Source organism: Silene latifolia, chromosome Y (genome assembly GCF_048544455.1).
Source record: "Silene latifolia isolate original U9 population chromosome Y, ASM4854445v1, whole genome shotgun sequence".
In the NCBI taxonomy this organism is placed as follows: domain Eukaryota; kingdom Viridiplantae; phylum Streptophyta; class Magnoliopsida; order Caryophyllales; family Caryophyllaceae; genus Silene; species Silene latifolia.
Genome location: NC_133538.1, coordinates 253,887,781 through 253,901,165, shown reverse-complemented (window position 1 = coordinate 253,901,165; position 13,385 = coordinate 253,887,781). Strand labels below are relative to the sequence as shown.

Below are 13,385 nucleotides of genomic sequence, written 5' to 3'. Positions count from 1 at the left end.
GAATGAATGCGCATATGGATCAATTGTTCGGAATTAGTAATAATTTTGGCTTGGGAGAGAATTTGGTGGGGTCAATATTAAATTGTATGCTGGTATACGTATATCCTTATGGTTGATCTTTCTAAGGTAGTTGTCCTCTGATAGATAATGCGAACTGTGATAATCCTGAGTTAACCAAAACCTTGGTTCCTTTCTTGTAGTTCTTTTAATTTGATGTTGTGTTTTTAAGTTAAGCATGAGCTAAGTAATAAGTGTTACTTGTTGACAATCAGTTAATTCCATAATAAAACATCGTTTTTGACTTTAATGTCAATGCGCAATCTCTTATCATGTGTTCTTTCCTGTTACATGTGGTTGACAGTGATTTTGTTGCATATGTGTATGAAAGTTGAAAAGAGGTTACGAGGACGTAACCATGTTTCTAGTCGGGTAGGATTGTAAAATCTTAATGTTTATATTGCACTTGTTTGTCGATTGTAGTTTTGATCAAGTTGATGTTTCGTTGTGGGGTACCTATGCAAATGAGTTCTATATGTTTTGTAGAGTGTAGTTAAACTATTGAAATTGAGTTATGAGTTAGCCTATGAGCCGAGTTATGTTTACGGGAGTTATGTTTACGGTCCAGTGGGACCATGGTTATTGAGTTACTTGAGTTTGAGATCGGAATTTAGATGGAAGATGACGGTGTTCTCAGGTGATTATTTAGTTGTTATACAATTGTGTTCTCAGGTAGTTATTAGTTGTAGTTAGTTGGGTTAAGTGAAGATGAGTTAAACTTCGGGACGAAGTTTATTTTTAGGAGGGCAGAATGTAACACTTCGTGTCTGTTATGTTTAATTGATGTGTCAAAAGTGTGTGTCAACTGTGTTAGAAATGCGTGACGTCCGTATGTACGATATACAATACCCTTCTGATGTTTGAGTACGGGAGCGAACTTCGGGACGAAGTTCATTTTAAGGGGGGAAGACTGTAATACCCCGTATTTTATATAATCGAATAAACGGATATTATTATATATTAGTTATTATACATTTTATATTACTATTAAGTCGGGTTAATTGTAGAGTCGATAATTACGTTAATTATTTTACTTAACTCGCGTTGTATCGATCTAAGTTAATTGAGACAGGTTTATATGGAATTCGAAATGTGAGCTAACCCATTTGCCCTCGACCCATTTGAGTTGGCCCAATAACATGTCCAGCCCAATTAACCCTAAACCCTAATAGTACCCTAACCCTAATAGTACCCTACCCCAACCCGCCTCCCTCATTTCTTACTCCCTCACCCGCCTCCCTTCTTCATCAACACCAATCTCAGCCTTCACGCATAGAGAGAGAGAGAGAGAGAGTGGCCGTGGGTGTTGACGGCACAACAGGGAAGAGCTAGAGGCTATTATCGACGACCGTGGGCGGCCCTAGTGGTAGTTGTGGCGGTAGGAAAGGTAAGAGCACAACCCTCCTCCTCTGTTTCCGCATTTCTGTCGAGTTGTTGGTTGTTGTTTCGTGTCTTAAGGAGGTGAGGCTGGTGGTTGTTGACGGGGTAAGGGAATTGGGTGGTATGTCACGAGTGTAGTGGTGGTGGTTAGGGTGGTTTTAGGCGGTGGTAGTGGCAGAGAGAGGCGGCAGCGACAGGGGGTGGCAAACGGGTTAAAATGCGGGTTTTCAGGTGGGTTTAGAATGGGTAGGCTTGGGGTGGCGCCACCGTGGACTCGGGGGAGGTCGAACCGGCGGCGCCACGGCATCTGGGTGTGATGTTCGATGGCGAGCAGGGCTGTGGTGGTTTGGCAGGGGATGGGTCTCGGCTGCGGTGGTGGTAAGGAGAGAACAGGGCGTGTTTGGGGAGGCACGGTGGTGAACCAGGCCAAATGACGGCCCTGGTTCGACTCGCCGGCGGCAGTCGACCAGGTTGGGGTTGGTTGTTGGTGGTTGGGTCGAAGTGGGGAGCAGACCTGGTGGTTGTCGTGGTGGTTCAGGCGGCGCGTGAGGGGTTTGGGCGAGTGAGAAGTCACGGTTGTAAGAGTCGGGTTTTTCGAGTTGTTCTATGTTTGATTCGGGTTTTCTTAAATCGTTTAACTCGTTTAATCTTTTAATTTATCATATTAGTTATTTAATTTAATTCCCGAGTCACTTAAATAATTTATTTAATTTAATTCCCGAGTCTTTTGAAATAATTAGAAACGGGTTATGAGCCGGGTTTGTTAAAATGGAAAAGCTACTATATCGGGAAAGTTTCATTTTAAGAAGTTCTATTTTTAGTAAGTTTCTATTTTGGGAACGGGAATAGTTAAGTAATCATTTATCATAAATTATCTTTCAGAGGGCGAATTTGTTGTGGAATATTATTGAGCATCTACTTATCTGTCTGCTGCTATCTTTGAGGTAGGGAAATACACTTGACTTATTATCGTTGTTGTTGAATTGTGTTGACTTGATTCATGGTTGTTGATTTACGTTATGATTCATATACGGGAAGGTGATTAACTGAATTGATCGTATTGAGTATGATATCACAACATCGGTTAACCGGCATGATTTTATGATTTATCAGTTCAATGATATATATATATTGTGTTGCATTAATTTTTTTTGAGCATTCATATGCATTGGAGATGGAGGATGTTGTGGTGATGTGGTGTGGTGATGGTGATGTTGTGATAAGGCCCAGGCGGGTTCTCGCAGACTTGCCTGGTGTCCTCAAATTCGAGTGGGCAGATCGGCTACGGTCGATATATATAGTCTACCGGGGATCGGTATGGCTGGGCGTTCCGGGTTATGAGTTTTGAGACTGGTTATGAGATATGAGTTGAGATGGAGATGGAGGAGACGGAGGAGCATGCATATCATATTTTTTTTGTTGTTCCATTGTTTTCCCTACTCAACCTCGTGGTTGATCCTGTGTATTCGTGAACACCTGTGATGACCCAAATATTGGCGAGCAGACTTGACCGGTTTAAGAGATAGAACGGGAGCTTGGTGGGCGTGAGACACTGGATCAGAAGACTTAGTAGCTAGATCATCATCTAGAAGACTTTCACTTTTATTTATGTTAGTTGGTTGTAATTTGACGTAAAAGAGGTTTTGTAATAATTAAGTTATAGTAATTATATAATTTTGCCTTGGAGTTTAATTTGTTATTCACTACCTCGGGATACCGAGATGGTAACAGTCCGATTTATTAGGGAATGTCTTGCTAAAGGCTCCTTCATAAACCGGGATGTAACACCTTCTTGGCATCAACACGACCCTTGCCAAATAAATACAAGGCATCATCCTTATACCTGCCCTGCACCATATCCCTTTCAGTAGCCAACTCCTCATTTGACTTCAAGAGATCCTACATAGCCTGCTTCTCACCCTTCAACTTGTCCTGGACTGTAGCAAGTTTAGCCTGGATAGACTTCACAGCATTCTGAGCAGACCCCAACTTGGACGTTTTAACAACCAGCCTTGCCTTGCCTGCCTAAATCTCCTTCTTCAAAGTCTCATTCTCCCTTTTCAACACTTCCAAATCCGTCTTCAAAGATTCAGCGTCCTTCTTCAAGAATTACACCTCCCAGTCCAAAGTCTCATTCTTGGCATTTGAAGATTTCAGCTCACAAGCACCCCTCAACATGTCATTCACATTCTGCAAGAAGATCACAAATGAGGCAAGCCAAAGTAAAAAACGTACAACCAAATTAAAAGTAAGGAAAAAATATTATACCTCCTGCAGCATGGTAACCAGATTAGCAGCACAGTCCCTGAAACGGTACATAGCAACTACTGCCTGAGCAGACATCTCCTCAGCCTCTTATTTATAATAAGAATCATCAACCAATAAGGAATGAGCCTGGATTTGTTCCTTGGCAAATTGAACATCAGCTAGCCTAGCCATGACCTCCGTAACCTCACTCACACCATCACAACCAACTCCCTCAAAAACCTCATCCGACCTTTTTTTTTTACCAGCCTGACTGGGCTCATCAACATCAACCACAACTTGTGGAGGAGACACCAATTAAGCCTGATGAGCAGGGACTTGAATTTGAAGCGTACTATCACTCTCTATAGCCTCACTACTATGGGACTTTTCCCCTGTAATCTGAGAAACGCCTGCGCTCACCAAACATAAGCCAAAACTAGCAATACTTGCAGAAGCTCAATTGCTACATGACGAAATTCTATATCAGTAATACTAACATATGCTCAGGCATCAAAATCTACAAAGAAAAGATAAAAACTTACTGCTTGACGATGAGGCCCGTGAAGCCTTGGCACCTTTAGCAGCCTTATAAGTACTCAACTTAGCCTTCCTGAAGCGAGGCAAGGGCTCTTGACCAAGACAAGCAGGCCGCGCCCTCTGCTCATCCGGCCATAAAAGCTGCAATCTGATCAGTCGACCCCTCAACATTAGGATCACAAGCCCATTCAGCCACTGTGGTACAACACAAGTAAGTTTCTCATTAAAATCTGATTTACATACTATTATAAGTTAAATTGAATGCAGGAAAGAAAACTTACCACCCTCCACAGCCGGATAACTAAGATAATCCAAGTCAGGGGCAACAGAATCTGCCTTGATGAACATATAAGTTGTGGCCCAACCCTTAACATCGCCTCAATCAAAGTTGGTTATCAGATGAGTCATCTTAGCCCTGACTCAAAAGTTGAAGCGTCCAGTGGTATTGCTTTTCAAATGATACACATTCTTAAAATCCTCAAGAGTAATCACCAAGTTGTGCTTGGCACATAGATGTTCAACAGATTGAACAATCTTCCAAACCATCGGCATAAGTTGAAAAAGAGCAATCTTGATGGCCCTCATAACCTCAACCATAAACGGAGAAAAGGGAAGCCTACAACCCCCTTTGAACACCCATTCTAAGATACAGAACCAACCATGACTGCACCAGTTAGCCCTGACTGGACCACTTTAAGGGACCCAGACCTCACTATCAGAGGGAAGTAGTCCTCTAGCCTTCAAATAATGTTCAAAGGAATGTTTAAGTTGATTGGCCTCAGGGAAGAAAGCAGACAATGATTTCACAGGGGCAAAAGTGACACCCTTGTGTGTGATAGACATAATTTCTGTAGGGGCAGAAATTTCCATAACTCATCCTCAGGGATGATTTCTAGGACATCTACCACCATCGGAGGCTGATCAGCACCGACAACCTTTGATGCAGCAGCCCTTCTTCTTCCACTGGCCATTTTTTCTTGATTGAAATATGAAGATTATTGAACAAGGAAATTTGTCTCACAAAGTAATTAGAGAAGAAATAAAGAGAGTTTGAAGAATTGAAGAATGGATATATGGAATAAAATGACCGCTCAAAGCGTTTTATAGCCTCAAAAAATCCAATGGATAATGCAAGTGGATGAGTCCAATCATGAGTCTCCTAGGGTTTGATGAACCTACCTTATTTATGGTCACTAGCCGTTAGGAAGTTGAAGGGGACTCAAATTCTTTTCCGGTAAAGATTCTTATATTTTTTGCCTGGCCCGATTTTTTATCTCCTTATTCCTAGCCAGATCCTATGAGAATAAAGAGATAAGGGGCAATTGTTGGGCTATGAATTGTCCTGCCTGACCAGAAAATAGTTAGGCAAAGAAGCACCAAGCCTGACCTGAACGGAAGCAATCCCATACAAAGCATACAATACCCAAGCAGGTGCCAGCCAGGAGGGGAAGACAGGTCAGGCCGTCTATCTAGGCCAGACCAGGATGAATAACTTGCCAACCGTATGTTGGGTACTACTAGGACAAGTCAGTCAACAACTAAAGCATAACTAATACCTAGAGACATGGTTCCTACTTTAATGGAAGACTTATTCAAAAAAATATACGAAGAATATGTACCATCTAACTGAGCTAAAATAGTGGCAGACAGATTATGGAGTCAAACAACCACTTCCGGGTAAATAGGGCACGAGGCTTGTTACCTAGGAACATCTGAAACAACCATAAAAGAACTGTTATTTGCAAGTTATAAGTAGCAAGGCAGAAGAAAGAAGGGGAATCATCTATTATTCACTCATCCTTACTCTCGTTTTATTATTGTAATTTACTTAAGCATCTTCATTAAGTACTTATTCACTACCTCTAGCCTGACATACACATTTCCTATCAGGATATCCTAAAAGATAGTAACAATCCCTCCTGGCTTGGTGCCCGTCGTTTTTTCCCTTATTCATAGGATTTTTGCACGTATAAATCTCAGTCTTTCACTCTATTGTTCATTCTTTAAGCTATCAATCGTACTAGTCAGGCATAATTATTTGAGTTAGATTGCCCTGTAATTAAATCCCTAGTAAGTCTTTATCTCTGTCTGAAATCTTGCTAAAACAGTAGCAATCTCCTGAAATTGAGAATCAAAGAAAGTCAACACACCTATTCAGGTCTGAAATGACGAAAACAACAAAAGCTCTACAAAGCAGCAAACTCACCAGACCCTCTTGTGCACTGGAAGTAATGTGGTTGTCAAGCCGCATGAGCAACTGGCTACCGTCAAAACCCTCAACCCAAGCAGGCGTCGCCCGCAGGTTTAGCCCTCGAGGAGCCTGAACCCGCCTAGCCTCCCAACTATCGACAAAGGCGTCATCCGCCTCTATCTCTACTCTCCTCCTATTAGCACCGCGAGATTACACGGTACAACGAGGAACCCTCTCGACCACCCGCACAACCTTCTAGAGCCTCCATCTAGAGACCCGAGGACCCCTCCTGCTGGTAACCCTTCTCCCAAAGGAACTAGCCTCAGACCCCGTCTGAGTCCTCCCAACACCAACAACTCCAACAACAGGCTCCTCCTGAGCCCCTGTGGCTCCCGTAGCTCCAGAAGCCCCAACAACGGGCTCCTCCCGATCCTTGTGGCTCCCTCAGCTCCAGTAGTCCCAAGAACGGACTCCCCTTAAGCCCCTACTGCTCCCACTGCTCTAATAGCCTTAGGAGCGGGCTCCTCCTCAGAAGCGTCCTCCACCACTATCCCGGGCCCACTCCCCGGAGTACTAACCGGTGCAGATAAAAAAAAAACTCAATGGCCTCAGCCACGGACCCAGTAGGCCCACAAGCCCCGGAACACTGACCTGAAATCTGGGCAAAACAAAAACAACGGCAGCCAAAATTTCGACATTACGACGGCACAAAATGGACACAATCCAAAAAATAAAAATGACCTGCATATGCAAAACAAAAGCAAAGGCAAACCCGCCCGAACCCATCTAGCAAAACAGTTCACAAAAAAACGACTCTCCCCTCTTTTCAAGCAAAAGACCAGTCAAAATAACGACAAAAATTAAAAAAAAATAACCCAACACCTCGAACCCACACAAGGTCCATCAAAATATGCAACAAAAATTCCCAACGCAAATGGGCATTTTTCACAGCTCGAAAAAGGCACTTTTACGCCAATTCGGGAACAAACAGGTCAAAAATTCAAATTACAACCACAACAAAACAGCATGATTTGGTCACATCTCAAAGAGACCTAAACTACCGTTAAGGTCCATTTCAAAGTAAAACGGCTCAGCTTGAGCCCAAACAGACGCTTATTTTGTCAGCATAAGATCGTCTGACAAAGGCAAAATTCAAGATTTTGTCTCTCAACGCCTAATGAAGGTCCAACATGGCAAAGACGGTCTTCCCCGACTACAATGCAACCTAGTGGGGCACACAACTCAAGCAAACAAACACGACAAACAAATTCAACTACAATGCAACCTAGTACAAGTAAAAACGCCCAAATCTATTTCAATGGGGTTAGAGTTTCGCCCTAATTAAATTAACAAAAGGCAAACAAATTTAAATGGATTCAAGAGGATTTACAAACCTTGAGATGACATAATGTTTGTAGAACAAAAGCAAGCGAGAATAAGAGATCAAAAATGGTGTCTTTGGTTAGATTATCACGTGTTTTGTCGAGGAAGATGAAGTTAATGAGGAGCAAACCTTCCTCGCGTCTTTTTACAGAAAAAAGGGGAAGCCCCTGACATCGCACGATGGCTCGCGCCTCTTTGAGGTGTTCCCAGCTTTTTCAGCGAAATTTTGGCCTTTGGCCCAATTTCCACACAAATTCACTATATTCAACAACATTCAAACGACGGAATTAAAAGCCGTCATTTTCAAACACAAATACAAAATAGCGAAATTCAAATTCGCTATTTTCACAAAATTCAAACGATGGAATTAAAAACCGTCATTTTCAAACACAAATACAAAATAGTGAAATTTAAATTCGCTATTTTCCATAAAACTTCAAATGAGGGAATTAAAAATTGTCATTTTTAAACACAAATACAAAATAATGATATTCAAATTCACTATTTCTCACAAATTTAAAATCACAAGATAACAGAATTAAAAACCGTCATCTCCCAAACAAACAGCAAATGGTGGAGTTCACTTTCGTTATTTCTACAAACTCCGAACAATGGCAGTAAAAACCGTTACCTCTCTTCGAAATACAAAATTACGAATGTTGATAACAGAGACCGCCATCCACAGGAGCTAGGCTCGAACTACAAAAAGCCTATCTCTCTCCGGTGCCACAAACATCCAATATAAACACCTAAATTCCCCAGTCGGATATCGGAGTGATGTGACCATAATTGGCGCATATTTAGCCCCCGAATTAGCCTTGTTCCCATGCTTTTTAGTGCTTATTTGGGTCATTTCTTATCTTTAGTTCTTTGTTTTGCATATTCTTTGAGATTTTGATCCCTTGGTGGGAAAGGAGTAAAAATCTTGCATTTTCATGGCAAAACGAGACTAAATTGATCGAATTCAATGACCAAGCATCAAGGAGAGACAAGATTAGAAGGCCTTTGTACATATTATAGTAGAAGAGCAATGTTGAGAAAAGATCCTTGAGTCCCCAAGGAAATCCCCAAGGAATTTATGAAGAAAAGGGAAGAAAAGAAGAAGATTTGTTGTCTTGATCGACAATCCGAGCGGATAGTCACCAATTCGTCCGTCCCGTGGAAGACAATCCGAGCGGCTTTGCCACAATCCGCTTGGATTCCACCTCCACAATCCGCCCGGATTCCCCCGAATCCGCTCGGATTCCAACGCCAGAATCCGCCCGTCCCGACCCTATTCCGCCCGGATTCTAGCACAAAGACGGATTGTCTTCTCCAAGCTACGAAAAAGAAGCCCTTCTCTCGAAAAATACCGGCTCCTCCTTGCTCAACTTAAAAGTGTAATTACTAGTTTAGCCCTTAGTTAACCCTAATGCATCCTCCCTAATTTCCACTATAAATACCCCATTAGTCTAATTAGAGGAGCATGTTCTTCTTATCAATAAGTAGTGTAGTTAATATCAATCAAATCTCTCTTTAATATTGTAATCAAGTATTAATCAAGTTTTAATCCAAGTTTTAGTTCTTTAATCTCTCTTTTGTTCATCCTTTATTTTGGGTAATTGAAGATTATTTGGGTTATTGTTGGGAGATTGACAACCTCTCAATCAAGCATTCAAGTACTTCTTTTATCTTTGCTTTATTATTGGAATCATTAGTAGGTATAATCTCTTAATCCCTTTTTAATTATTGTTAATTACTTTCATTTATTCATCATGTTTCATATTGTTGGTATGATTGACAACCTTGCTAGCATGATCAACATGATAATGAGTGAGTAGTCTCTTAGCTAGGGTTAATGGGTGATTAGGGGAAACCAACATGGGGAATGATTCATGCTTAAATTAATATGCTTTCATGTTTTATTTTCTTGCTTGTTTTGATCTCAACTCATGCACATGTTATATTTGATGAAATGCTAAGCCTATGAATCCTTGCATTTACTATCATCTTCTATCTTTTCAATGAGACTTGTAAGACATAACCCAACTCGAGTCTCATTAGACCATGCATGTTGTTGAGTAGGGAAGATTAAGTCGACTTGTAGGTGTTGTACAATCTAATCGATTCGGCTCCGGGACCCAAACTTTCCTAGGATTGTAAGATATAACCCAACTCAATCCATCACAACAATAATTGCTTGCTTATAATTTGAGAACATGTTTGTATGATCATATCCCATGATTCCCTTATGATCCCATGACACCCTAGTGCCTTTAATCAATTGTTTACACCCCTTTAATTCATCTTGCTTGTTTATTTTCATTGCTATTTTAGTTTAGTAACCTTCTACATCAACCCAATTTATGACACCCCTTAGACACCACTAGTTACAATAGAAATCTCATTTCAACGCCCGTCCCTTGGGATCCGATCTTTACTTGCCTCTTTACTAATTGTAGAGTTGTTTGTGGAGCTATAAATTGTGTTTTGATTCGACCGTGACCAACGACCACATCTTAATTTGAGAACACTTAGTGGGATCGCATAAAAAATGGCGCCGTTGCCGGGGACGGTGTTTGTTTGATTTAGATTTCTTTTTATTGTCATTAGTTGTGTCTTTCTTTGCCTTGAGGAAGTAAAACTCCTCAAGGTTTGTTCTAATTGTTTTCGAGTTGTTTGATATTTTGCATGTCTAGAAGGTTACAAGGTGATTTGTTACCTTTTGACCGTGAAATCGAAAGAACCTTGACGAACAATAGGAGAGTTGTTAGAAGGAATTTAAGAGGTATTATTGAAGTTGTCCAACCCACTAGTGAGTTTGTCAATCCTTTCGCAATAGAAGGAGAAGAAAACCCATTACACAATACCCCACAAAATCCACCTACAATGCCAAAATTCTCGTCACACTCCATACCCACCGAGGAGAATCTACCAAATGGTACTCCTACACCGCAACATCTAACCGGAAATTTTATTGCCAAGTCCGCCTTCATCCAATTAGTTGAGAGGAGCCAATTCGGGGGGATGCCTAGTGAGGACCCTCATTCCCATATGGAAACCTTTTGTGACTATTGTGATGCTATCTCTCAAACGGGCGTGACTCAAGACCAAATTAGATGGGTCTTATTTCCTTTTTCCTTAATCGGCACCGCGAAGCAATGGTTGAAGGGCCTTGATAAGGCCACCCTTGGAATAGATTCTTGGAAGAAGTTGGCTCTAGCTTTCTACAAAAAATTCTACCCACCGGAAAAGACTAACATGCTAAGAGCTCAAATTACGGGTTTTAAGCAAAGGGATGAAGAGTCTTTGTATGAAGCTTGGGAGCGTTTCAAGGGAATTTGTCGCTCATGTCCTCACCATGGACTTAGCGAATGGTTTTTGGTGCAACAATTTTGGAATGGTTTATATGAAGATTCTAGGAACATTCTCAATATGGGATCAAATGGAATGTTCACCGAAGTTGATGACAATCAAACATGGAACAAGATTGAGGAAATGGCGGTCCATAACTCACAATATAGTAGACCTCGCAAGGCTACTAGAGGAGGAAAGCATGAAGTGGACTCCGTTACTCAATTGGGTGCTCAACTTAGTGCTCACATTGACACAATCAACTTGAAGTTTGAACAAGCAATGGCTAGACTTGAGGAAAACTCAAAATCATCAAAGCATCATGTTAATGCCATGACGGCATCCTCATCAATCCCAAGTGGGATATGTGAGAATTGTGGAACTTTGGGACATGACCAAGGTGAATGTAGGGGAACAAATGAACAAGTGAATGCTTTCCAAGCATACAAGAGTGGTACCCCTTATTCCAACTTTTACAATGAAAACACCAAATTCCATCCAAATCTCTTATACAAAAGCCAAAATGTTCAAAACCCTCAAACAACATACACTCCACCACCCATGAGAAACCAAAATCAAAGACCCTTTTACAATCAAAACCAAGGTTACCAAAATCAAAATCCATACAATCACCAAAATGACCAAGGCTTTGATGTCCAAAAAGCGGTCCTCCAAATGCAAAAGAATCAACAAGAATTTTTCACTCAAATGCAAAAAGATAGCCAAGCAAAGGAAACCACCATCAACAACATTCTAGCTCACACCAAGATATTGGAAACACAATTGACTCAACTAGCATCTTCAAGCTCACAAAGACAAAAGGGGCAATTACCACCTCAAAGTAATCTCCCTAGACATGAAACGGTTAGTGCCATTCACTTGAGAAGTGGTACAAGGTATGAAGCACCGAAGAAGCAAGTTGAGGATGAAGTTGTGGAAGCTAGTGAAAAGGAAGAAATTGTGCAAAACTCCAAAGATGGAGAATCATCAAAAGAAGAAAGTTCAAAGAAAAATCAAGACAAGGCCAAGGAGAAGGAGCCCATTGTGATTAGACTCCCTTTTCCAAGTCGTCAAGCCAAGCCCAAATTTGATGATCAACTTGGAAAATTCATGGAAATTGTGAAGAATTTGGAAGTCTCAATTCCTTTCACGGAATTAATCAATCACGTGCCGGCCTATGCGAAATACATGAAAGATATCCTCACAAAGAAGAAGTCGATCCGGAAGCTTGAGACTATCGCCTTCACTAAGGTGAGTAGTGTAATACTTCAAGGGAGTTCACCTCCAAAGTTAAAGGATCCGGGAAGCTTCTCAATACCGTGTACCATTGGCGACACAACGATCAACAAAGCCTTATGTGATCTAGGGGCTAGTGTGAGTGTCATGCCGTACTCGGTGAGTAAAAGGTTGGGGATGGGAGAGCTTAAATGCACCAATATCACACTCCAAATGGCCGATAGATCGACGAAGACACCGTTAGGGATATGGGAATATGTCCCCGTGCGAATTGGGAAGTTTTTCATCCCGGTGGACTTTGTCATTGTTGATATGGAGGAGGATTCCAACATTCTAATCATCCTAGGAAGACCTTTCCTACACACCGCCGGTGCGGTGATTGATGTGAAACATGGTGAGCTCACTCTAGAAGTGGGAGATGAAAGCATAACTTTTAATCTTGACAAGACTATGAGAGCTCCACGTTTTCATGAGCCATGTTTCATGATTGATCATTATAGCCGAAAGGATGAAAGGAAGAAATCGGAATTCCAATGGAAGAAGAAAGTTGAAGATGCTCCATTCAAAGAGCAAGTGAATTGTGACAAGGAGAGCTTGCAAAGCTCATCAAAATCAACCAAGGAAGAAGTGGATGGCCTCATTGGCCAAGAGAAGAAATTGGGAGAGTTGTCTCCATCTAAGCAAGAGATTTTCAATGATCAACTCAATGAAGTTTGTGGTCTTTGGGACGACGAGTTTGAAAGGATTTTTAATCCCTACATTGGTAATACCATCAATCAAGACAAATAAGAAGGGCCAAGGTCTATTGAGAACCTCTACCATGATAATGAACAAGCTTTTGATTACTTATTCAAGGTGTTGAGCAACATCAACAACACCTTGGACATGCCCCCTTGACATCTCATCAAGAATGAGAGTTTGGTGGAATCCTCCCTAAACCACCACTTGTAAATATTTCTAACTCCCTAACTAACATTTTAATTTTTGTATTGCATTTTTTGTCATCTTTGGATTTTTATTT

At 41.3% G+C, this 13,385-nt stretch overlaps 1 non-coding gene across 1 annotated transcript; it reads right to left on the bottom strand.

Annotated features, from left to right (window-relative positions):
- Positions 1-11,035: 11,035 nt before the first annotated feature.
- LOC141636825 (small nucleolar RNA R71) lies at positions 11,036-11,142 on the bottom strand. Its single transcript, XR_012541407.1, has one exon. It is a non-coding gene; the product is annotated as a small nucleolar RNA R71 (small nucleolar RNA).
- Positions 11,143-13,385: the final 2,243 nt, after the last annotated feature.